The 27,699-nt window shown below is 39.8% G+C and overlaps 1 non-coding gene and 1 pseudogene across 1 annotated transcript; one reads left to right on the top strand and one right to left on the bottom strand.

The window, feature by feature from the left end:
• Positions 1 to 12,976: 12,976 nt before the first annotated feature.
• Positions 12,977 to 16,948, bottom strand: LOC115275941 (annotated as a pseudogene).
• A 681-nt stretch (positions 16,949 to 17,629) lies between these two features.
• LOC115277149 lies at positions 17,630 to 17,735 on the top strand. Its single transcript, XR_003902255.1, has one exon. It is a non-coding gene; the product is annotated as a U6 spliceosomal RNA (small nuclear RNA).
• Positions 17,736 to 27,699: the final 9,964 nt, after the last annotated feature.

Here is a 27,699-nt window from a genome sequence, read left to right as displayed (position 1 = left end):
TTGACAGAAATAGTAAACCCTCTAGCTCTGAGCATTGTGAGAATGCAAATAAGTAGCCTACTTGCTAATTCACTTATAAGTGTGGTAAAGCACTGTATATGACCATATCTTACATAGGTATATGAATAAATCAGCCTCACACCCCACAAAGGCAAGATATTTCAACATGCTTCAATTACTTAAAAATTTTTTAACATTTTTATTTATTTTTGAGGGAGAGAAAGGGAGAGAGAGACAGTGTGAGTGGGGGAAGGGAAGAGAGCAAGGGAGACATAGAATCTAAGGCAGGCTCCAGGCTCTGAGCTGTCAGCACAGAGCCCAATGTGGGGCTTGAACCCACAGATTGCAAGATAATGACCTGAGCCAAAGTCGGATGCTTAACCAACTGAGCTACCCAGCCGCGCCCCCCCCCCCATTACTTTTGATTAAAAAGCTTATTCAGGAGACAGATGCTAATTACCTTAGATGTGTTCCCTACAGCAGCCTTTGAGGAATCTAAAGTACAAGAGTTCAGCATCCATTGGGCAAGCCCAGTGATATTTTGTTTTCTTAAGCAGGAATTTTGAGCATGTTCTCCACAATGCTCAGATGGCAATTTCCAGTAGACGGTCAAGGTATTTAGGAAGATGGTCATGAGAATAAGTTATTATACTCACAGTTTTATGGAAAGAGATCGTTGTATAGCTCGGGATGGCACATGCTGAATCTGTTTTAAGCTGATGACATTTGTAATAGGCTCCTCTTTAACAAGTAGAGCATGCAGAAAAATACGAAACGCAGTGAAATTACCCAGATAAAAGAAATCAAGCTTGGGGCACCTGGGTGGATCAGTTGATTAAGCCTCAGGAGTGATCTCACGGTTTGTGGGTTTGAGCCCCACGTCGGGCTCTGTGCTGACAGCTCAGAGCCTGGACCCTGCTTTGGATTCTGTGTCTCCCTCTCTGTCTGTCCCTCCTCTGCTTGCACTCTGTGTCTCTCTCAAAAATAAATAAACATTAAAAATGTAGAAAACTATCTTCATAAAAAAAAGAAATCAGGCTCTCATGGTTATAGAGAGGATTTGAGAACAGAGGGAGTGGAAAGCTGAGATGACCTTCAGAGGTCCCAATAGTTCAGAATAGCCCTTACTTCATATACACTGCTCCATTGTCCCCATAATAACCCCAGTATTTGTCACACCAAAAACATTTCCTTAAGGGTCAGGCTCTAACAGTTATTTATACTCACTTTGTTTTAGGTATTTTACATAATATTTCCTATTAATACTCAAGCTACCTTATAAGGTAGAACTATTATTATTATTACCATTTTGAGAAGAAAACTAAGGTCCAAAGTTATATACAGTGGACTCTTGAACAACATAGGTTTTAACTGTGAGGTCCACTTACACCCAAGTGTTTTCATTCACATGTGAAATCTGAGAAACTTAACAGAAGATGATGGGGGAGGGAAGGGGAAAAATAATTTCAAACATGGATGGAGGCAAACCATAAGAGACTCTTAAATACAGAGAACAAACTGAGGGTTTGTGAGGGGGGGTGAGGGAAAGGGAGAAAAGGGTAATGGGCATTGAGGAGGGCACTTGGGATGATTACTGGGTGTTGTATGTAAGCAAGGAATCATGGGGATCTACTGCCAAAGGAGGCAAGAACACACTGTATATATAGAGTATATGTTAGCTAACTTGACAATAAATTATATTTTTTAAAAAAAAGCTCCCACCAAACAACAGCAACAAAAAAGAATTTCACTTGTATTGGTCTTGAGTTTCTTAACCCAGAAAATTAAAAACTCTTTCAATATTAGTCCTTTCCCAGTAGAACATTCTTCATTGCATTTCACTTCTAATATTCAAAAGTGACAAAAAGATTAAAGATATTTATTTCACTGAGCTATTTTGAGTAGCAAAGAAGCACTTTAAAGTCATTTTGAAAAAAGTATGAAAGATTATACAATATAATATGTTATAATGTATGGAATATGAACTCAATGTTGATTCAATATTGTCAAGATATTAGTTATTCCCAATTTGATTAACCAAGATTGGATTCAATGTAATCCCAACAAAAAAATCTGAAAAGTTACTTTGTTGGTATTGACAAACTGATTCTAAACTTTATATTGAGAGACAAAAGACACAGAATAATCAACACAATATTAAAGAAGACCAAAGTCAGAGGACTGACACTGTCAATGTACACTCATATGGCTACAGGGGTTTGCCAGGAGTGTGCAGTGGAGACTGAATGAGAGTTAGGTGGGCAGTATGCAGTTACACAGCTAAAAGAGCTAGCTGTGTCAGATAATTCTTTGTTGTGGGAGCTATCCTATGTACTGTAGGATGTTTAGTAACATCTCTACATCTCTAGTACCTCCCCAACTGTGACAATCAAAAATGTCTTCAGACATTGCCAAATGTCCCTTGGAAGGCAAAGTAACTCCAAATTGAGAACAACATCTCTAAAGAAGTGAATGGAATAGGTGCCTCCAAACTAGAAGGTAGTTTGAGCTTGTGAAAAATTTAATTCCATGTGTGATGTCTGTGTTGCTGGTGAAACATCAGGCACATGTATTCTGATTGGATGGGCTTCCAGGGACTCAATGCTGGACAGTATGGACATCTAAAATGAAAATGAAAAGGTGGGGAGCCTGGGTGACTCAGTTGGTTAAGTGCCCAGCTCTTGATTTCAGCTCAAGTCATGATCTTTTTGTTCATAACTTTGAGCCTCACATCAGGCTTTGTGCTGACAGTGCTGAGCCTGCTTGGGATTCTCCCTCCCTCTCTCTCTGCCCCTTCCATAATCTCTCTTTCCCACTCTCTCAAAATGAGTAAAAACAAACTTTAAGAAAAAGAAAGAAAATAAAAAGACAACCTGTATTTTTTTCCATTGGATAGTCTTTCCTGCTTTGTCAAAGATTAGTTGACCATATATTTCTGAGTCCAATTCTGGGTTCTCTATTGTATAACATTGGTCTATGTGCCTGTTTTTGTGCCAATACCATACTGTGTTGATGATTACAGCTTTGTAGTAGAGACTAAAGTCTGAGATTGTGATCCTCCCCCCCCTCCGTTGGTTTTCTTCTTCAGTTTTACTTTGGCTGATGGGGTCTTTGTGGTTCCATACAATTTTAGGGTTGTTTGTTCTAGCTTTCAGAAGAATGCTGCTGCAATTTTGATTGGGATTGCATTGAATGTGTAGATTGCTTTGGGGAAGATTGTCATTTTAATAACATTTATTCTTCCAATCCATAAGCATGGAATGTTTTTTCCATTTCTTTGTGTCTTCTTTAATTATCTTCATAACCTTTCTATAGTTTTTAGGAAACAGCTCTTTTACATCTTCGGTTAAGTTTATTCCTAGGTTCTTGGTGCAATTGTAAATGGAATCAGTTTCTTTATTTCTCTTTCTGTTGCTTAATTATTCATGTATAGATATATTGCTGGGAGAACTGGACAGCAACATTTAGAAGAATGAAACTAGACCACCTTCTTACACCATACACAAAAATAAACTCAAAATGGATGAAAGACCTAAATGTGACATAGTAAACCATCAAAACCCTAGAGGAGAAAGTAGGCAACAGCATCTTTGACCTCAGCCACAGCAATTTCTTGCTCAACACATCTCCAAAGGCAAGGGAATGAACTATTGGGACCTCATCAAGATAAAAAGCTTCTGTACTGCAAAGGAAATAATCAACAAAACTAAAAGGAAACCAATGGAATGGGAAAAGATATCTGCAAATGGCATATCAGATAAAAGGTTAGTATCCAAAATCTATAAAGAATTCACCAAACTCAACACCCAAAAAATAAATAATCCAGTGAAGAAATGGGCAGAAGACATGAATAGACACCTCTCCAAAGAAGACATCCAGATGGCCAAGAGACACATGAAAAGATGCTCAACATCACTTATCATCAGAGAAATACAAATCAAAACCTCACTGAGATACCACCTCACACCAGTCAGGGTAGCTAAAATGAACAATTCAGGAAACAACAGATGCTAGTGAGGTTGTGGAGAAATGGGTACCCTCTTGCACTGTTGGTGGGAATGCAAACTGGTGCGGTCACTCTGGAAAACAGTGTGGAGGTTCCTCAAAAAATTAAAAATAGAACTACCCTATGATACAACTACCCTAGGATACAGGAGTGCTGATTGATAGGGGCACATGTACCCCAGTGTTTGTAGCCGCACTTTCAACAATAACCAAATTATGAAAAGAGCCAAAATGTTCATCAACTGATGAATGGGTAAAGAAGATGTGACTTATATATGCAATGAAATACTACTTTGCAATGAGGAAGAATGAAATCCTGCCACTTGCAGCAATGTGAATGGAACTGGAAGGTATTATGCTGAATGAAATAAGTCAGTCAGAGAAAGATATCACATGTTTTCACTCATATGTGGCTCTTAAGAAACTTAACAGAAGCAGGAAAATAGTTACAAACAGAGAGGGAGGGAGGCAAACCATAAGAGACTCTTAAATACAGAGAAGAAACTGAGGGTTGATGGTGGGGGAGAGGATGAGGGAAAAATGGGTGATGGGCATTGAGGAGGGCACTTGTTGGGATGAGCACTGGGTGTTGTATATAAGTGATGAACCACAGGAATCTACCCCCAAACCAAGAACACTCTATGTTATCCAATTTGAACAATACATTATATGTTTAAAAAAGGAAACTTTTGGGGCATAAAGATATGTTCATTATTTTGATTGTGGTGATGATTTCATGGGTATATATAAATGCTAAAATTGATTAAATTTTATGCTTTAAATATGTTCCGCTTATTGTATGTTAATTAAATAAATATAAAATTTTTGTTTTATATAAAAAAGGGACAACCTGTAGAATGAGAGAAAATATTTGCAAACCATATATTTGATAAGGGGTTACTATCCAAAATATGTAAAGAGTTCATACAACTCAATAGCACACAAAAATAAAAATAAACCAATCCAAATAAAAAATGGGTGTGAGGTACTTGTTGGGGCCCAGCAGGCCAAAAAACCTCCCACAGAGCGATCATTGATGGCTAGGCCTCCAGGACACAGGAGAATCTATATAAGCGACCATTGATGGCTATGCCTCCGGGGCGCAGGAGAAAAATTTGGGAAGTTGTGGAACAAGTCAAATGACTATAAGCAACATTTGGCCTCCTGGGCTGCATATGTGGTTTCTATTTAACCTGTCTATGATTTTTCTCATTGCTTTGCAAAAACAATGAAGGCATATAGCTTTAAGTTTTGAATCAACTTGGGTCAGTTAGTGGCACCTGCTTTCCCTTACATTATTTCTGTTCCCAGCTCATTGCCTGCTGTTGGGGCAAACACAATCCTCTGTCTAAAATTAACCCCTCGAATGATAAGCATCTTGCCCAGACATAACTGCTAAAGGGCCTTGAAGAAAAGAAGATTCTTTGAGAGACAGACTCCCTCATTCCTGTTTTTTTACTTCTGTTCTCACGGCTGTTCTCTCTTCTGTGATAAAAAATGATCCTTCCCAGAGCATGTTTTTACTTTTTCAAGGACCATAAACTATGTAATCATTAAAGAAAAAAAAATATGTAAACCCCTATGGCATAAAAGACACTGACTTTCTTAGTAAAGTGTGGCTTTACCACCATTCACGTTGTCTGTCTTCTTTCTTTCCTATAGATAGTTTGCCAACACCAACCACCTACTCAGGGACCATTCGACTGGGGGTACGTGGGCTGGTCCCTTGTCCTCCGGAGGTACCTAAATAGATATTTTTCTAAAGAAGATACATAAATAGCCAACAGGCATATGAAAAGGTGCTCAGCATCCCCTATCATCAGGGAAATGCAGATCAAAAACTCAGTGAGATATCACCTCACACCTATCAGAATGGCTATTATCAAAAGGATAAGAAATAACTAGTATTAGTGAGGATGTGGAGTAAAGGAAACTCTTGTGCACTGTTGGTAGGAATGTAAATTGGTGCAGCCACTATGGAAAGTAGTATGGAGGTTCCTCAAAAAATTGAAAAAAAAATTACTATGCAATCCAGCAACTTCATTTCTGAGTATTTACCTGAAGAAAATAAAAATCCTGATTTGAAAAGGTATATGTATCCCTATATTCATTGCAGCATTATTTACAATAGCCAAGATATGAAAACAACCTAAATGTCTATCAATGGATGGATGAATAAAAAAGATGCTTTGTATATACATATATATACATATATACATACATACATAAAATAAAATACTACTCAGTCATAAAAAATAAAATATTGTCATTTTCAACAACATGGATTGACTTCAAAGGCATTATGTTAGCATAATAGTGAAATAAGTCAGACAGAGAAAGACAGATACCATATGATATCATTTACTTGTGGAACATAAAAAGCAAAGGTAATGAACACACAAAACCAAACCAAACTCATAGATACAAAGAATAGATTGGTTGTTGCTAAAGGAAGGGGGTTGAAAGAGTGGGTGAAATGGGTAAAGGGGATCAATGGGTAAAAGCTTCTAGTTACACAATTATTAAGTCATGGGGATGTAAATGTACACTATGGTGACTATAGTCAATATTATTGTATTGCAAATTTAAAAGTTGTTAAGAGAGCAAATCTTAAAAGCTTTGATCACAAGAAAAAATTTTTTGTAACTTTGTATGGTGACAGATAATAACTAGACTTATTGTGGTGATCAATTCACAATATGTGCAAGTGCTGAATAATTATGCTGTATACCTTAAACTAATATAACGTGGGATGTAAATTATACTTCAATAAAAAAATTAAAGCAGAAAAGGATATCATGTTATTATTTGTCACTAGTGCATTTGATCCCACAGGAAAGGCTGAGAGAACACATTTTCTTGCTGCAGAGCACCCATTCCTAGAAAGTAAGTAGACTCTTTTGAATCTACTGGTCTGACATTGGAAACATGGTCTCCTCTGAGGACTAACTGCTGTTAGTCCTGTGGCTAACCTGCTGCTTCCTATTGGTTGAGCACTTCAGGTTGTATCACAGGAGATTATAAACTAATGATAAATCTTCCAAAACATCCAATTCTTCAAATTACTATTTCTTGGATTTATGTAGAAGCAACTAAGGAAACCTGTAAAAATAAAGCACTAGATGAACATTGGACATTTAGCAAGCCATGGTTAGTGATTAGAGAGCCATGGTTAGTGATTAGAGAGCATGGTACTAGAAGACTCTCAAAGCAACTCAAATTATACAAAACTCAAGTTCTATGGAATGAACTGAGCTTTCCTCATTTAAGACATTTCTAATTTACTGTTGTGAAATTATGCAAGTGTGAGAATTAGAGAGGAACAGAACAAAGCCCCTTCACTAAAGAGACCCAAACAGTAAATAACGGAAAGAGATGAAAAGTAATGAGAGTAATCAAAGCCTGTAGTTTTTCTCTGCATCATTGAGGCTTAATCTATGTTCTTTTAAAATGTTTACTGAGAGATTTCCTGCGCCAGAGTTTAACCACATTCTTTACTATTTAACCCTGCACTAGTCTTTTAAAACTGCTCTTTAACTATATATTAGTAATTAAACAACAAAGTAATAGAGTAGGAAAAAATTTAGGTCTTAACATACTTATATTAGTCTTAATTAGAGTTCTGAGTCAGTTTATTTGATATAATGATTACTGACGCCTACTTTTGTACTTAGATGGAAGAGCCATAAAAATCACACGTAGGAACTTGATAAACTTGTCTCAAGCAGGACCTCAGAGGAATGAACAACAGTGAGCCTTTCCAAATTAAACAACCAGGACCTTGCTTCCTTGGCATTAATTCTTCTGATATGAGTAAGACACAGGCCTCACAGCAGAATGGCAAAACTCTGAAAGCATAATCTTGACGGACAAGAATAGAGCATACAGAAACATAAACCATAGCTCAGAGAACTCCAAAAACTAAATATATGAGACTGTGGTAAATGATGAAAATGTCATTTGAAAATACTTGAAAAAATGCCTGGTGGAAGAGTCTAAAACTCATTTCCCCTGATACTGTATAGAGATCTTTTTTAAAGAAGAAAGTAACTAGCTCAAGAAATCACCTGTCAGGAAATGATGAAAGGACAGTCTTCAGTGTGAGGACCTCCAGTGAGGATCAAGTCCTCTGCAGGGTTCGTCTTCTGATCCTCCTGGGGTGGAGTGAGTGGATAGGGTTACTTGTCACCCTTCTACCTGTGGGAAGTGATTTATGCCTGACTGAATGCTAGACAGGCAAGCTGTCTGAAGCCTAAGTAGACAGTCATACAAGCCATGGCAGTGGCACTTCAATATAAATGTCTAGAGTTGGGGAAAAAAAAATAAGTTTCAGACTCCCTAGAGTCCTGAAAGAGCATTCTAAATCCTAATTACCAACTGTTTAGATCATTTAGATAGTGGGATTCTTCCCCAAAGGAACACCAGAAAATTAAGGAGGTGAAAGCTAAATTTAAATCCTGCTACAGATCCACTTTTGGAAAACTCTGTCTTTGCTATGAACTCTCAGGTTTCATGGGCTGATCCACTCAATGATTTAAGAATAATGATATTAACAAAAACAGAGCAATCAGCTTTACTCAAACATTCAGAATCCAAGGATTGCTGGCATAATGACTTTGAAGCTTTCAGTCCTTGTTTACACAGCAAACAAGACTAGTATTCAGGGCCTTTGGAAAAATGCTGTTATACTCAAGATTTCTTTATCGCCCCCAGAAACCAGAGACCCCCAGGGAGGCCGAAGCATGCATGCAAAAGCAAAGGGCTTTATTACGAATTTAGGCCCAGCCAGCCTAAACTCGGGCTCACAGACTTACTGGATCCACATGGAGTGAGCCCCGAACAAAGGCGGGGTAGGACTTTTATGAGTTTGGGAAGGGGGAGTTACAGGAAATTGTGACATAGGTACAGTGACCCAATCATAATGGTACAACAGTATTGGCAGCAGCTCTAACCATACACACTGTTCAGAGCGTTTGTTACTTTTGGCGGGACCCAATTACAACATTTAGGGTATCTTTGAAATTAACCAATTACAGAGCGAGTTCAGGGTCTTGTTTGGTGACTATCGGGTTAACTTTAACACTAGGTCACAGGGTCCTATCTAAAGTTCCCATCTGCAGGCCTCACCCCTAGGAATGTGGGGAGAGGTAGCTGGCCTTCCTGATTGGACACCGCCGTGGTCTGCTTTTGCCCGGGTAACGTATAACCGCCAAATGGCCAAATGGTTCCGGAACCACTGACCTTAGGCCTTCTAGTTTAGAGGGGAAACAAAGCCTGTCATGGCGTCTGCTAGGTTCAGACTCGTGTTCTTACAATGCTCTTTAATATTTGACACTGAATGCATCTGATACAAATAGAAAACCTTGAGAAAGTATGTGTCTGCCTCCTTAGAGGCCACCATTCATGAGGTAAACGCTGAGAGCCTCCTTTGTTGTCCTTGCTGGGTCTGTCCATCACAGCTACCCTTGCACATACCCAGCCCAGCCAGTGGCCCTCTGACTTCAGATGGATCTGCAGTCACCTCAGAAACTTCAGGGTCACCTAGCGGTTAGCTCGCTGGGTCCCTCTGTGCCCTGATGCCATTCTCCTCTGGCTCATGTAAGTGTCCTGTGGTTAACAAGACTTTTACTCTACATGGACACTTGAGACATCTCTCACCTGGCTCACACTGCCTCCTGGTCTGGTATCAAAAGCAGCCTCTCCAGTAGCACTGCAGACCACCACTTATTCTAAAAATCAATCTGACATCTAAAATGGGGCACCTGAGTGCCTCAGATGGTTAAGCATCCAACTTCAGCTCAGATCATGATCTCATAGTTGTGAGTTTGAGCCCTGCGTCAGCTCTGTACTGGGAGTCTGGAGCCTGCTTCAATTTCTGTGTCTCTCTCTCTGCCTCTCCCCTGCTCATGGTCTCTCACTCTCAAAAATAAACATTAAAAATTTTTTTAATAAATTAAAAATTTTAAAATACACTAAAATGTGTATATCTTACAGTGTTCTTGTGTGTGTTCTGTGGTTTTTTTATTTTAACTGAAAAACAAGCATGATGCCAACATCTACATTAGGAAGTATTCATAAATCGAAGCTTGTTATCTAAAGAATTAGTCATGGCTTTAATAGTGCCCAACACAGGACCTTGAACATGGTGATGGGAAACAGATATACTGACATGAATGAAATGAAGATGCTGAATGATTTTCATTCATTATTAGTCATTTCATTCATTATTAGGTGGGCCATATTTAGAGTAATTGCCAAATTATAGAATTATTCTCTTATCAACTTTGTTACACTCCTTCCTCGATGCCTGGAGCAGAATTCTTAAAACGTGAAAAAAGTGCATGTACTGGAGGAGGATGAAAGACTTCCTCTATTTGTTCCTCCAAATGGCTAAATGTACTGGGACCAAGAGCTGGGAATCTAAAAACACTTCCTTCAATATACACTAAACAAAGCAACATTAAAATTTCATTAAGCATAAACACCCCTGCTGCAGCAATTAAAAAAAAATATTAAAAATTGTCAGGCAAACAATTACCAACATAATACAGTAAAAAGATTACATACCCAGAATCTTGGATCGGGTCTTGGATGCAGTCCTCATAAGCCAGGAGATCTTGGGCAAGTCACTGAGTGTTTCCAAGTTTCAGTGTCCTCTTCTGAAAAAAATGTAGATGTTAACCTCATAGGACTGCTCTGAAGAGTAAACGTGACAATAAATTTAAGAACATTTTCTGAGTGCTATTCAAATGGTCTCATTTTAAAACTTATTGCTTTTAGAGCTATGTAAATTGTGTGTTGCAGCTCTTAAGAATTCTTTACCATGTGTGGCAGGGTTCAGAGAGCCCTGATTCATATGATGCTGATTTACAAATGTTAGCCACATCTAGCTTTGGGACAGCTCTGGGAGTCTGTCTTGGGACATGCTGCTGCTGCTGCTGCTGGTAGATTTCATCTGTTCTTCCTTCCATTTCTCTTCAAAACTCCACGGCCACCCTGTCAGTAGCGCAGACCATACTTTGCACTTAAGTAGATTCAGTACTGTTTTGTAGTTGACCTCCATAGTTAAGCACCAAGCATAATTAAGCTTCCATATGACAAAGTCTTGCAATTTCCAAAGTACTGACAGATGTACATTTGAAGATCAGTATATTTGGAAATTGAGGACTACTTGTACAATTCATGTATAGACCTACCATGATTTTTTCTAAATTAGATAAAGAATATTAGTAGCTAAAGGCAATACCCTGACTGATGTTTAAAGCTATGAGTAGCAGTCAAAGCATAAAATGTGATTCCATTTATACTTCTGCTGCCAAAGCTTAATTGAATTAGAAGTAGAATAAAGATTCCTCAATCTGATAAAAGTTACCTATAAAACAACCTACAGATAAACATGGTAAAATACCAAATATATACCCCCTAAGTCAAGAAAAAGACAAGGATATCCACCCATCACATTCTACTCAGTCTTGTGGTAGAGGAAAAAGTCAGGAAACAAAAATGAAAATCAGGAAAAAGAAATGAAAATTATAAAGATCAAAAAGGAAGAATTAAACGTATCTTTGTTTGTAGATGGTGATTGTGTACATAAAAATTCAAAAGAATTCATATGATGGAACTTTCTAAGGAGGTTAAAATGTTACATATTTTTATCTAGATGGTGGTTATACAGGTATATACACATATAAATAGTCACTCAGCTGTCCACTTAAGATTTATATTTTACTTTATATAAATTATACCTCAAAATAAGCTATAAGGAATTAAAGATAATTTACACTTACCTATAAACACTGATATTTTTTTATGTTTATTTATTTAAGAGAGAGATTGAAAGAGAGAGAGAGAGAATAAGCATGTGCTACCAACAGAGGGGAAGAGAGAGAGAGAGTGAGGAGTGAGAGAATCATTAGCAGGCTTTGTGCTGTCAGCATGAAGCCTAATGCAGGGCTCAATCTCATGAACCGTGAGATCATAACCTGAGCTGAGATCAAGAGTTGTATGCTTACCTGACTGAGCCATCCAGGTGCCCCTGATTTTTTTTTAAGTTTGCCCAGCATTTCAAAATGGTTATGGAATTAATAGAACTTTTAAAATGTATGCTACACATATTGCACTTTTCTGCTAGGCTGGGCTAGTATCTTCCCTGGCAAGATACTAAAACTACTGAATAAAATACACTTTTAAATCAGTAGTACTTGATTAATTTCCCTGAAATTATCAATATCGTTACTAAAATCTTCCAGGATTTTGTAAGATTTGATTCCTTAAATACAGTTTTATTTTATTTTTATTTATTTTTAATTTTTTAATGTTTTATTTATTTTTGATACAGAGAGAGACAGAGCATGAGAGAGGGAGGGTCAGAGAGAGAGAGGGAGACACAGAACCAGAAGCAGGCTCCAGGCTCTGAGCTAGCTGTCAGCACAGAGCCCGAGCAGGGCTCGAACCCATGAATGTGAGATCTGACCTGAGCCGAAGTCGGAGGCTTAACCGACTGAGCCACCCAGGGGCCCCTTAAATACAGTTTTAAAGCTTAACTTAAGGAGGGAGAATAACCCTCATATATTTGACTTTTTATGTCCTTTTTTGGTCCTTCAATGACCAAAGAGAATTTTAAACAAGTTATGCTTCATGTTTCCTGGCTTAATAAAAAGCTATAATTTTTATTATCCAAATTAAGAAAAATTATACTAATTAAAAGCTATTAATTTTAAAATGTCTATGTATGTCTGTCTGTAGGTTTCCTTCGAACCTTTCCAAACTTTTATAACCAAGAGATATAAGTCAATTATATACTAGAATCAAATTAGGTAAGGAAAAACTTATTTTGCAAAAATAAAATCACTTCCCAATATGCTTGACAAAAACAGCTATTCATTTTCATCTGTGTTCCACTGAAGACATAACTGAAATCTGTCCAATGGTTTATTTCCAACTGGTCCACTATGGAATTCTTCGGAATGTTTTAAGATTGGCTGTAGCTAGAGTTCTGACTTCCATTTGGAACCTGCTCTCCTTCACTGTTTGGAGGAGGTTTTGGTTTCGGCATCTTACTAAGAATAGTTGCCATCTCTTTTCTCTCATCAAAATTCTTCCACTGCTCACACAGTTTTAAAATAGCCCTGATTATTTCCAAAATCTTCTCCATATCCACAGAAAGTTCCACAAACTACTGTCTGGCATCTTTCTGCTGTACAACACAGGCTACATGTAGACAGGCTAAAGCTATCATGAAAAGAGGATACAGAAGGCAAAGATCCGTTCTGTAGGTATCATTTACTATCCTCCATGCAAGGGGAAGCAACATGTCTTCTTGGCCCATGTCCTGCACATACTGGAGAAAAGTTCTATAAAGATGATACACTATCAAACAACACTCCATTAGTTCTAAAAGATAGAATTCACATTCTAATATATGGTTTATCCTATAAGGAAATTCCTTTGGGAAGGCATATGAAAATCTAGTTTTTAACACAGAAGTAGCAGCAGCAATCAATGTTGTATTTGAGACTACGTCAAATTCCTCTACTTTGGATGCCAAAAACACACATCCAGGAGCCATTAATACAGGATCTATACTTTTCAGAAAATACCTGGCATAGAATCTCTTGAAATAGACTGTAGCAGTGGAAATAACTTGTTGTCTTAATTTAAGATGTTCACCTAATGCTTGAATAACATTTGTAAAAAATATTTGTAATTTCCAATACTCTTCTTCTGAAAGAAACTTTAAGTCCTTCTGGCGCTCCCTCAACAGATCTTGTTTATCCAAAATCCTTTGCAAATAATGGGATAATGGGAGCTCTGCCAAAAGTTCCCTGCCAAAAGAAAAAAAAAAGCACCAGCCAACGGAGCGGGCCATTGATCCAGCCCGCCCAGTAACTGCGCTCCTGGATCTAATGGGCTCGGCTCCGCTTCGCGGCGGCTACCTGTTTATTGTTATTTTCAACCAGTAAATTTTGGGATAATTTGTTATATAGCGATAGATAATATCTGTCTTCCGGGTTAGTGGTTATATTTGAGAAGTATACTTCACACCTATAAATGATTGAAATGTTTGTTTATATCTTATGTTCTAATCTGGAAAACCAGTATTGAGTGCAGTGTATAAGGCATTATTTAAATTAGAACATATTTAGGCCTGATAGTAAAAAGCTCAAGCAATAATACTATTAAACTATTAAGTTTCTAGTCTCTTTTCACTTTTGGACGCCAATAAACACAAAGTCTCTACATGTTCAGAAAAGGTTTTCAATAGGATAAGAGAACAAATTACTAAGTAAGAATGAAAGCATCATAATAAAGTTACTTTCTGGGGAAATTTTCCTTACTGGCAAATCAAGGCACAAAGATGGAGGACCCCACTTGGCAAAGTGACATGAAGACAAAGAAGTAGAAGGAAACTACCCTTTCTCCAGGAAAATCTCTTAGCCTCTAACCAGTGCATGTTGGGCTCATTATACTAATTTTGTTCTTACAAACTACATTTCAAGTCTCTATAAATCATTTTCTTGTTTATGCTTCTGAAGCACCAAGAAAGCAGGTGCTCACTCAATAATAAATGTCTGGTTGGGACACTGTCTCTATCACCACAGCTGCCTCCCTAGTCACCTACGTGTGCTTATGGGGCCCCTCACTTGCAGCTTTCAGAGCTAGTTACAGTTGTTGTTACAAGACACAAATCCTTCTACACACACTGAATGATCACACATAGCAAGGCATGGTAATCTTCCTTTTTGCTTTCAGTGAACTAAGAAATTTAATTCTCGGCACAATGCCATGCTTTGCAGCCCCTTTGCAAAAGGGCTTTCAGAGTAACCCTTCTGGCATTAGCAGAAGAAAGCAGCACAGACGTGTCCAACTCCGTGTCTCTCTTTAGTGCCTCTTCTGCAGCCTTTCTATTCAGTCCATAATTTCAACAATAAGTTTGTTAAATGAGCCTTTCAAAATATGTGATAATGAATAATTTTCAGTGGTTTGAACTGTAAGTACTAGGAACAAATAAGCACTTGTTAATGGATATTGTAAGAATTTCCTCTCAAAAGATCATTAGTATTTCCCTCCAACTACTTGTGGTTTTCTCAGAGCATCCATTTTCTCTGAAAACCAAGGAAATGTTAACAAGAACAGGAATAAATACCTGAACAAGCAGGGTGCTGCTCCCTTTGACCACAGGCATGTTCTTGGTGCCTTTTACACACATAGTGTGTCCTTGTGTGAGAACACACACCTTAGGGGAGAAATGAACAAGTATGGATGGTAATATGCAGTGGGTGGAAATTATTCTTAAGCTGACAAAGTTTAGATTCAACCATAAAACCCTTAATTTCAGGAAATACAAAAAACAGAAGCTTTTTATGTCAGGAGAGAATTTTATAAGTAAGAATAACAGTGGGAATTAATGCTTAATCATAATAACAATTGTGACAGTGGTTCTTAAAAATCATGGAAATAACATGCTCCTTGCCCCCAAATTTGAAGTCCTTTCTGCATTAAGTGGAAGTGAGACCATTTTACTTCAGTAAGATGAAGTAACTCTGGAAAGATTTCTTTGTTAAACAAAGGAATTTGGAAAACATAAGATGGGGGTAGAATTATCGGGAGGATAAGGTTTGGGGACTGTACGTACACATTGCTATGTTAATAAAGCTAAGTCACTCACATTCAGCTCCAGTTGGAGTTTTGACAGTTGATATGAAAAGAAACGAGCTGGGGCCAAGGGAAGAGGAGATGAGGGTCACAGGGAGAGTGGTGCTGAGGGAACATGCAACAGAGGCGATGAAAAGCAGATTTGTAGATACAAAAAAAAAAAAAAAAAAAAAGGAAAACCTAATGGGGAGATAGGAGATACCAGATTGAGGGACATTTTTGGTCACTGGAAACTTTGGCTCAGTGGTGCCAAGGCTGGACAGGGGTGGTGGTGGCAAGGGGACAGGTGTCAGAGGGTTTCAGTCTGTGACCTCAGGACAGGCGCCTCTCTCTCATCGCCTCCTCGGCCAAGAACCCACGAGGTTATCTAAGCACAATCTGATCTTGCAGTGGGAGCATTATGCATTTTGTTCTTGCTTTGATCCGAGAGATTAGTGTGCTCTTCACCATGAAGAAGGTGGGGACAGACAGGATTTAGAGGAAACCCTGGGGACCCGCCTATCAGATGCTATGCCTGGAGGCAGAGAGCATTCTTGCTCCCCACCCCCACCTCCATAAAGTGAAACTGCAGAAAGCCAGGACAGGAACCAGCTCCCAGCCTGAGTCTGCACAAGGACACTCTATAGCTGGGAGACAGCTCTTGGGCCCAGAGCCTTTTAGGGTTTTGTGTGTTACCAGGCAGTCTTGGTCACCATGTGATACTTCTTCTCAGACTTTTCATTAGCCAGTGAGTCAACACACATTGAATAACCACAGAGTGTACAATCAGTGCTAAGTAATCATATATAACATTTCTTTCTGCTTTATATGGCTTTTCCCAAGTGCACAGTGACCAGAGAATCTTTCTTTATACAACTTCAAGGGTGCCATTATAATAGAAGTTGCCTCTGAAAATGCAGCAGTTAATGTCATATAGAGCAAAATGAAATGAAAAGAACAAGTAAGGGTTTGGGCATCAAAACTAGATTTCAAATCTGGTTCATCCCCAGTTGAGAGATACTGGATCAGCTGCTTGACCTCTGAATGTTTTCCCCTCATTTGTAAAAGTAAGATACTGTTGTTGATGAAGATGTTGATCCCTAACTCCTGGTGTTATGAATAACACATAAAGTGTGAAGGGTAAAGTGTGTGTCAGCTGTTCTTGCTGTAACTCAGGGTTGGAGTCCTTGGTCCCATGATAGCCTAGATCTGCTATTTCTGGCCCACAGCAGGGCTTCCTGAAGGTGAGCATGACAAGTTTTCTGTGAATTTTGTGGGTGCAGACAACCTCAGGTCCAAGGAAAGCCATCTCAGGACCCCACCAGTAACACTGATGGATGGTAGGGGCTTCTGTACAGAAGTGGTGGGGCAGGATCATGCTTAGTGTCTTGCAGACTTTTGCAAAATAAGCTCTATGTTAGTTTTTAGAAATTACAAACTGTTGCAGATAAATTGAATAAATTTGATAAATTGAATGAAAGGAAAACACACTATTTAAAGACTACCAGGTATTTTCTTCTTTAATGAGAAGTAAAGTCTGAATTAGTAATTTTTCTGTTTGAGACTTTTTCTCAAAACAACAACAACAACAACAAACAAACCCAAAAACCTTCTCCATAAATGAAGCCAAGATCCTACTCTGGAATGGAGTTTAAGACAATGCAGAATTTTGTAGTTTTCTACAATAATGCCAAGGTGGTCTTGGTAGAATTGCATTTCTTCATTGATTCATTCACTTAGTCATTTAACTAGGATGCTCTGAGCTACTACGTGCCCACACTCCTTTACATCCTGAGTGCTGCCCTCATGGAGCTCATTCACAATCTAGTGAGGGGAGCAGACACCAATCAGACAATCGTGTCACTCATGCTGGGTACTGTGTAGTCAAGGGGTTGTGTGACAGGGGATGAGCCTGGTCTTGGAAGCCTTCCCTGAGTAAGTGACTTTAAGCTAAGATCTGCAGCATGGGTCAGACTTATATAGTCACTGAGTACTCACTTCAGCAGCATGTAGACCAGAACTGGAACAATACAGTGAAGATTAGCATAGTCCCTGTATTAGAGTGACATGCACCTAGTGACATGTTCTATATTTTTGCATGACAACACAAATGTATTTAGTGCTATTCAGCTGTATACTTAAAATGGTTAAAATGGTACATTTTATGTTGTGTCTATTTTACTATAATTAAATAGAGGGGGATGGTGTTGAGAAGACTCTGCTGCAAGCAGAAGGAATAGCAGGTAGACGTGTCTAGTGAGACATTTGAGAGCAAAGCCAGCAAAGCAGGTCTGTCAAGATTTGAGGGAGATGGTGTGTGGCCCAAGATGAAAGCGGAGTTGCAGGCAGAGGCCATGTCAAACCTGGATATTGATGATGATCGTTTCATGAAACCAGTGGGAGATTGTGGAGGGCTCTCATCAGGGCAGTGATATATTTGTATTTAAAAAAAAATCACCGTGGAGCACTTGGGTGGCTCAGTCAGTTGAACATTGACTCTTGATTTCAGTTCAGGTTATGATCCAGAGCCCATGAGACCCATGTCAGAGTCAGGCTCTGTGCTGAGCCTGGAGCCTGCTAAAGATTCTGTGTGTGTGTGTGTGTGTGTGTGTGTGTGTGTCCCTCCCTCTGCTTGTGCTCTCGTGCTTTCTCTCTCAAATTACAAAACTAAATAAATAAAAATCACCTTGGACTAGGATGGAGACCAAGTGAAGGGGCAGTGGATGAGGCTGATCGGTTAGGGAATGGTCAATGTTTTTCAGGAGAGAGACACCTACTGCCAATTGAATTAGGGCATTAGGGATGGAGAAAAGTGAATAGATTTGAGAAAATTCAGAGGACATATGGCTGAACTGGGTGGGTTGCTGAGGGGTGAGGGAAGGTGACCCAAGAGAGATTTCTAGTTTCTTGATGGATGGTGGTGCTGATGACTGGGACAGGAAGCACAGAGACAAGGAGTTTGTAGAGGTGGATCACAGTTCTTATTTTTGACATGATGAGTCTGTGGAACTTTGCTGCTGCCAGTACAGCAGACCAGGAGATCCTCCACATGGGCATTGACCCAAGATTCACTGAGGCACACACTAATTTCTGACAGGCTTCAGTGACACTGCCTGGTCATAGCACAGTGCTGTTCCCTGAGGCATATCTGTCACATGCCTCACACCACTGAGAAATATTTGATGAGAAGTATCATGACCACTCCCAAGAGAAAACAGATGGAACACCCAGTCTGCCTCATGCAGCAGGCTGGCCTGCTTCACTGGACAGCTGACAAAAACAATTTCTTCTTCTTCTAATGGCTGCTCCCAAAGAAGTTACATTGGCATTGTGACAGAATCTTGACTAAACCATATGTGGTGCAGGTGGCCGATAAAATGGGGTTGTGTATACACAGCTGGGATGCCATCTGTGTGTCCATCTCTGGTCCTTTAGATCCAAGGATGAAACATCATAAGGACTTCTGAAATGTCAGCATATCAAGCAGATGCCAGGCGATGAATGACTGAAGTGAAGTGTCATGTCTAGTCATGGGCTTGAGTCTTTGGAACAGCTGCCTTTTCATTTAATGATTTTGGAAAATAAAAAATGTACACATTGGAGATCAACCCAGGCAGAAATAACATTGTATTTTTGAGCTTCTCTGCTTCATGCCTCTAGCCTGTCCATAATCCTCCATAATCAGACTCATTCTGAGTCACTCTGTATTCATTCTCTGCTGATGAAAGATATGTAAAGGTTTCAATTGAACAACCAAATGTCAAGAAAACAACATTTTAAAAGGCTCTAACCTTAGGACATACCACCTAGAACTAAGCATGTTTTAAATGCCTATGATTAGTTACACATGCCTGAAGAAGTAAACACTGGCTGACTTGAATGGCAACTTTGAATTATACTGACAGACTAAGTTCTCTTGTTGGGAGCTGTCTGAACTCACCGGATGAGTGAAAATTCTTGGTGAGGGTACGGCAAGTTTGCATGGTCTCTTGCCACCAGGCAGCGACCAAAATCTACCCTCTTGAAACTTTCATTTCTGCTTGGCCACCAAACCTCAGAGTACTTTGCTGATTAGTGTCAGGAGCAGCCTGTCCCCCTGCCCTGTCCCTGAGGCGTGATTGCACATGGTCAGGGAAAAGATGAGTAAACTAGATACACCCTAATGCGACTAAGGCAAGCAACATAAAATTTTCCTCCTAGCTGAGCAATTAACTGATAAATCACTACTTTCTAGGCCTGGACATAGTTGCAAAAGTCACTACTGCAATAAAATGTATCAGTCATCTTTGGGACTGTGAGAGTAGGTATTATGTCTCCTGGATATCCTGTTTTTCTGGGAACTTTCTCTTAAAGTTATAAACAGCCTAATGACCCTTACTCATAAAAAACTGATCTTTACTGAACAATGCTGTTTGCCTCTTTGTTAAAGGTTGCTTCCTTAGGGCTATACCTGAAGTTTTGTATATCTTGGTTTTAAAAAATACCTGCTCTTCCCATATGATAGCATGAGTGCCTATACCTAAGATTTTTATGACAATCATTATTACTAGAATTGTAACTTCTGCAGAACCCATGTCCTGGAAAATTGTAAAAATTATCTATGAGAAATGATTTACTGGTCTTTCTACTCCTTGTGGTTTTTACCATAAATAAAGCTAGAGAATCAGACAGAGCTGAGATGCCTGCCTGATGATCGAAAGAAACTTGAGGCTTTCTCTCTCTCTCTCTCTCTTGTGCTGATACCATCCATCCTTCAGGGAACTCTGGACCTGCTGGAGCTGGACTCTGGCATTTTCCCACAGTATACAAAAGTGTACAGGCCAAATTCTGGGGTAAGATCAGAAATTGATGCTCTGGAAGTGACTGGTCATAACTGAATTAAAAGTAGATATGAATATGAAATAAACCTTTGGGTTCAATGGTAAATATGTATGGCTAACAAGTGTCAATTAAGATGACCTTTATGTGTCCTTAAAAAACTACAGTATGATGTAAGTGAGGGTTAATATAAACAAATAAATATTATAAGCATGACTAAGGAAAGATTCTACTATGAAAACAGAAGGGTGATAGTACATCTGGAGTGTAGGAAAGAGGGTCAACAGGTGAGAATACATGGGGATTTGCCTTTGTTCCAATTCCATACTCACCAAGCACAATTCTTTATTAAATTTCTCTCTGAATATTGACTTTGCTGCAGGTGGAAGAGGTATCAAAAAACTGGTACAATCATTCTCCATCACCTACTCAAAACATTCTTTATTGTAAATTGCTACATTGTTACTCAAATTTATTTAAATTCTTTGGTAAATTAGGTTCATGCTAGTCAGTTCCATAACCTTGAAACTGCTTTGATCTTCCTCATGAGCCTACAATCTGTGAAGTGGCAGTACATTTTAGACTTGCCAGCTAACACTATTTTGGTTTACAAAGAACATTTTGAATTTGACCATTTGGTCTATCTAAAGTCCCTTTCCATATCAGGGTTGGTTCAAGTATTCCCTTATGTATGGCTCTTAGACAAAAACTCAGTTTTTGTAATGTAACTATCCTCTTTTACCTCTTCTGTAACATAGTGTCCCAAAGTATGAAGCTTGTTGTAGGATAAGGAATTTGCCTGGCCTTTTTTCTTGTTCTTGGGAATGAGACTAACTCCTAGGAATTTCCTGGGTAAAAGGAATTTGTTACTCATGAGCCCCTTGGATTGCATCAGAGTTTATCTTAACAAGATGACTCAGAATGGAGTCTGGTCACCAGAAAGACTCGCCATGTGATTACAAATTTAGAGCTTTGAGCCAGCCTGACCTCTTAGGAGGAGAGAGAAGCTTGATATAGAATTCAGTCACATGGCCAATGATTCCATCAATGATGATTATGTGACAAAATCCCAGTAAAAATTCTGGACACCGAAATTTGGTGGAGCTTACTGGTTGGTGAATATATTGATGTACTGGGAGGCTGATGTGCCCTCATTCCCTGGACAGAGGGCATGGAAGCTCTGTGTTTATGACTCAGTTAGACCTTGCCCTATGTATCTTTTCATTTGTCTTGCCCTTATTTGAATCTTTTATAATCAAACTGTGTTTTTAAGTACAGTGATTTCCTGAACTCTATGAATTGATCTAGTAAATTAGTGAAACAAAAGTGGAGAGTGGGCATGGGAACCTCATGGACATGTAGTCATTTGGTCAGAAGTGTGGATGGCTTGGGGACCCCTGAATTTGTGACTGGCATCTTAGTGGGGACAGTCTTGTTGAGGACCATGCCCTCTAACCCGTGGAGGCTGATACTAACTCCAGGTGTTTACATCAGATTTGAACTGAGTTGCCATATACAAAGGCTTACTTATGGCAGAGATATACCTGCACTGCCCTAGTGTTCTCTGGATTCTTTCTGTGCCACATCCCCCATGTAAGCCCAGTTTCTCTTATCTTCATTCCATTTCTTCATTCATGTCTTTTGTCTCTAGAGGCACATGTGTCTTGGGAGAGACTCATAAATATAGAAGTTGACATTTTTAGTTATTGCTACAGCATTAAATTAGCGTATAACTTGTTAAGTAGTTAAAAAGTCAAAATTTCTTAGGAGGCCTGAAAAGCATCTTTCAACAACTGATGCTTGGTGCATCCAATATATGGGTTGTTATCCAGTATGATGTTGAACCTGAGGGATGCCAATATCCTTCTCTGAAAAATTAATTCCAGTATTAAGCGTTGAAGGGGACATACGGTACTCCTTGAGACCATAGAAGCTCTTCTGCCTTAAGAAACAAACTTAAACCAACTTGTCACTCAGAGGAGGCAGAGCTGGGGATCAGTTCTCCCCCCACCCCTCACTACTCATCTCAGTCTGCCACACAAAATTCCTTGAGAGCATGGTGTCTGCTGAAGGCTCTTCTGATCCACCTCTGGGGTACCTATTCTCCTTGGGAGCAGCAGCTGCTCCTGTGGCAGCTGCCATCCTCTGCCTCAGGCCTGGTACAGATTTCTCAACCCTGGCTGCAGGTTAGAATCACTAGCAAAGATTTGATAAAATGCCCAGAATTTCAGAAAATCTTGCTTATCCAGCCTAGGTAATTCTGGTTTTGCTGGACATGGCCTCACAAGGTACTGTGCCTGTGGTCCCCTGCAGCCTGCTGGCTTGGTTAACACCAGGGGGAAAAGTCCTTGTCTGGCTGCATCTCCTGATGCACTCGTGGGTTGGGCACATTCTATCTCTTTCTTTGCTTTTGCTACTAGAAAGAGAGTTGTCAGTTTGAAGTTCTTCATCTAGTTTTGCAGTTACAATGAAGCATCTCTAAATTAATATTAAGAAAACCCATAACTACATAATGAGAACTCAACACAGTGCTGAAGATTTTATATGCATTTTCTTTTTCTTAGGCTTTTTGTTGTGAAATATGACACACATACAGACTTTACAGAACAAAAATATACATCTGAGAGAATTATCACAAAGCAAACACTCATACAAGTGTTGCTTTATTAAAAAAGAAATACAACACAGCTAGCCCTCCAGAAAGTACCCAGTCCCCCCTTCTCACCAACCCCTCATTCCCCATGAAAGGTAGCACTTTGACATCTAAGGTAATCACTTCCCTGTTACTTCTGATTGTTCATCACCTAATTTGTCTCTCCTTGCAGTTTGTGAATTTCACAAGCATAGAATCTCACAGTATGTGTTCTTCTGTGGTCAGCTTCTTTGGCTCAGTATCACATTTGACATTCACCATTTTATGCAGCTGAAATTAATTTATTTGTATTGACATATAACAGTACGTTGCATAAAAATAAATCCACTTATCCACTTTACTGTTGAATAGCATTTGAGCCAATTCCAGGTTATGATCATTGTAATGATGCTGCTAATGAACATTCTTGTGCACATCTCCTGATGCACATGGAATTCCTGGGCTATGGGCCATGTTCATCATCCACTTCAGTAGACGATGCTGAGCTATTTTCCAAAGTGACTGCATTAATTCCCATTCCCACACTATACTCTCACCAACACTTGGAATTGCCAGTCAAACTCTTGGTAGCTGGTGAGTTGTGTATGGCAGCCCGTCATGGTTTTGCTTTGCATTTCCCAATACAGTGTGGTTGAACACCCACCATCTTCTCTGTTCATTGGCCACCTGGGTGTCTTTCCCTGAAGAGTGCCTGTTCAATTTTTTTGCTCATTGCTCCCCTCAAATCTCTGCTCATTTCATGACTTTTAAGATATTCTGGATGCAAGCCTTCTCTGTTATACATGACAAAACAGCCCCTTCAATGCAAGACCTGACTCCTCACTCTCCCAAGTGTTGTACCGAGATAAACTGAGGCTCCAATTTTGAAGCAGACCATGTACATTTTCTCAGGTGATCCGTCCAAAATTCCTATGAGGTAGAATTATTGCCCCCATCTTGAGGGTGAGGAACGTGTGCTTACAGAAGTTACCTTACATGTCTAATAAGTGGCAGACCTGAGATTAGCTCTCAGATCTGCCTGACTCCAAAGCCCATGCACTTATTTTTTTTAAATAGTTTATTGTCAAATTGGTTTCCATACAACACCCAGTACTCTTCCCCACAAGTGCCTTCCTCCATCACCACCACCTCTTTTCCCCACTCCCCCTTCCCTTTCAACCCTCAGTTCGTTTTCAGTATTCAATAGTCGCTCAAGTTTTGCATCTCTCTCTCTCCCCAACTCTCTCCCCTCCCCCTGGTCCTCCATTAGGTTTCTCCTGTTCTCCTCTTAGACCTATGAGTGCAAACATACGGTATCTGTCTTTCTCTGCCTGACTTATTTCGCTTAGCACAAAACCATGCACTTAATCCCCAGGCTCTACTAATAATGACTTTGTATTTGAATCTTGGTCACAGTCCCAGCAAGCAACACTTGTAGATTTATAGGTTTGTAGATTTCTGTTCCTTTGTTAATTACTCTCCCAACCACTGTTCTACACAGGATAGATACATATTGACCATTTCCTGTTAATTATTAAATATTTACCTAAATAATACTGTGAATTTAATCCTGGGAAAAATCTTGGAAGATGATTATTATTAGGCCATACTTGGGAAGAAGTTAGCTCTAGTTAACCTTTTTTACTTTTTAAACAAAGTTTTAACACTCAGTCACTTATCACATTCTCCCAATCATAAGATTTGGCAGGAGAAAGATCAGTCTTGAGAATTCAGGTGCCATTTTCTGGGACACGCCCCCCCCCCCCCCCCCCCCCCCCCCCCCCCCCAGCAACACAGTGTGTTTGCTCTCTGCTGCATTGGGGGCATTTTACTGAGTGCTTGTGGGTGAGCTGGCAGGTAGAAAAGATAAGAGTGATATTGTTATGCCCAAGATTTCATTATCATCCCCCAAAACCAGAGACAGCCAGGGAGACCGAGTCACGCATGCCAAAGCAAAGGACTTTATTACGGGTTTAGGCTGGTAGAGGCTAAGCTCGGGCTCACAGACTTTACCAGCGCAGTGGATCCATGCTGAGAGCCCCAAACAAAGGTGAGGTAGGGCCTTTATGGGTTCGGGAAGGGGGAGTTACAGGAAATTGTGACACAGGTACAGGGGTCCAATCACTATCCCCTATCAATATTGGCAGTAACTTTAACCATACATTGTTACTTTTGGTGGGAGCCAATCACAACATTTAGAGTATTGACCAATTACAGAATGGGTCCAGGACCCTCACTTAGGGCATGACTAGCCTCAAGCAATAGGAGCAATAGGTAATTATCTATAGCTTCTATCTTTAGGCCTGCTCTTAGAAATGTTAAAGGAGTTAGCCAGCCTTTCCTGATTGGGTGTTACAAGGGTTGTCCCTCCTTCCTTGGGCAATGTCTGCCCTTCTATTGTCTAATGATTCTGAGAAGCCGACACCTAGGCCTCCAAGGTCAGAGGTGAAACTTGGAGCCTGTTACGGAGTCAGTTTGATTAAGACCTTCGCCCTTACAATATCAGACTCCTGGTGTTTCATCCTATGTTCAGTATGTATCAGACAAGACGCAGGGCAGTGGAAAATAGAGGGATGGAAAAGGAATACTCGGCAAATGCAAATCAAGAAAGCTGAATGGAAATCCTAATATTAAAATAACTCTAAACTTTGTGATTTTTTGTTGCAGACAGCAAACATTTCCAACTACATCTGCCAGCCACATTGCTCAGTCCTGACTTTGATCCGGAGAGGAGTTCTTGCATTCTGATTCATTTTCTAAGGGTCTTATAAGAAAGTTTAAGTTCTTCCCCCTGCTTCTAGGTAAACAATGCTGGGCTGAGAGCTAGTTGCTCTCTTAGGGTGAGGCCAGGGGGAGAAGACTCAGCTCTGACCTGAGCCTGAGGCATTGTCACTGATTCTGCTTTGCACCAAGCCTCTATTCACAGCTGTGCTTATGAGCAAATCCTCAGAGTCAGATAAAATGTGTGTTAAAAAAGAAGCCACAAGACCCAAATGGAACCTTTCCCTCCCTGGCCCGGGCACTCCCTCTCCACCCCCAAGCAAACCAAGACTAAATTACAGTTTCAACCTATCTCAGGGTGACCTTTTAACAATCTGAAATTTACTCTTCAGCATGAGCTAATCTGCATGATACAAACCCTGCTTGGCACTTCCTCCCAGCCAGAAACAATCCTTTTGTTTTCTTTTGCTAAGAACTTCCTTGCCAGGTTCTCCTTCCAGAAAAAATCTTCCATTTGTATAACTCTTCCAGTATCTCTGTACTTGCTAGGTGGAATGCTGCCCAACTAGTGAACCACTCAATAAAGCCAATGAGATCTTCGAGTTCACTTGGTTGAATTGTGTTTTTTAATGGTGTTATATTGATCTCTGGAGGGAGGAAGGACACTTGTTGGTTGACCTAGAAACAGAAATGGATCTGCTTGGAGGAGAGACTGATTGGGACAGATGTCCAGGAGGTGGCACTGAGGGGTGTTGCTTGGTGAACCCACTTGATGACAAAGGGTGCCTGCAAAGAAGTTAATTCTGCAGAAAAATGTTGGTTGTTTGGTCTAAAAAGTTCAGGCTTCTCTTCCTTTCCCTTTTAAACTAGAGAAAGAGCGTGGTGCCTGGGTGGCTCAGTCAGTTAAGCCTCCGGCTTCGGCTCAGGTCAGATCTCACGTTCATGGGTTCGAGCCCTGTGTCGGGCTCTGTGCTGACACCTAGCTCAGAACCTAGAGCCTGCTTCCTGTTCTGTGTCTCCTTCTCTCTCTGCCCCTCCCCCTCTCATGCTCTATCTCTCTCTGTATCAAAAATAAATAAAACATTACAAAAATTTAAATAAACTAGAGAAAGAGAAGAATACATACAGAGAAACAAATAAACTTGAGGGAGGAAAAGAATCCATGTTTAAGATGTCGATCCTTATGTCTTTAGGATTGGTCCTCCCTTTGCAAATCACTTAACTTCCTGCACCATGGAACCCCTGGGTAGGACTTCAGAGACAGCCTTCCTTTGCACCCGTATTCTTCAGAACACTTAAACTGGGTATATGATACTATTCAAATTTTTAAAAATTTTAATGTTTATTTATTTTGAGGGAAAGAAATATAGAGTGCGAGCAGGGGAGGGGTAGAGAGAGAGGGAGACATAGAATCTGAAGCAGGCTACAGGTTCTGAGCTGTCAGGACAGAGCCCAACATGGGGCTTGAACTCATGAACTGAGATCATGACCTGAGCCGAAGTCAGATGCTTAACCAACTGAGCCACGGAGGTGCCCCTGAATTTTTAATATAGTGAAATACACATGCGAGTGCCCAACACCTGTTTCATGCTCTGGAGTGACTAGGACGCTTTCACACACACATGGATCAGCCCAGAGCAAGGGGTAAACTCCCTTCCTGTTCCTGCTTTGGGGCAGCGGTTCCAAACCTCTGTTGTTCCAATGCCTGGGGACACGTTTTTACATATCTGGGTACCATCTGTTTTGTTATTTGCTAAATATATTTTAAAATATGCTCACTTTCTTTTACTTAAATAAATGCATTTTTAATGAAAATAACTTTATATTTCTCAATCAGGTTATGTATATGTAAGAGTTGCCATGGGAAGGCAACTGAGCGGCCACTTTGC

The sequence above is a fragment of the Suricata suricatta genome, chromosome 13, assembly GCF_006229205.1.
Source record: "Suricata suricatta isolate VVHF042 chromosome 13, meerkat_22Aug2017_6uvM2_HiC, whole genome shotgun sequence".
Classification (NCBI taxonomy): domain Eukaryota; kingdom Metazoa; phylum Chordata; class Mammalia; order Carnivora; family Herpestidae; genus Suricata; species Suricata suricatta.
The sequence above is the reverse complement of the archived record's forward strand: the minus strand, read 5'-3'. Positions and strand labels throughout refer to the sequence as shown.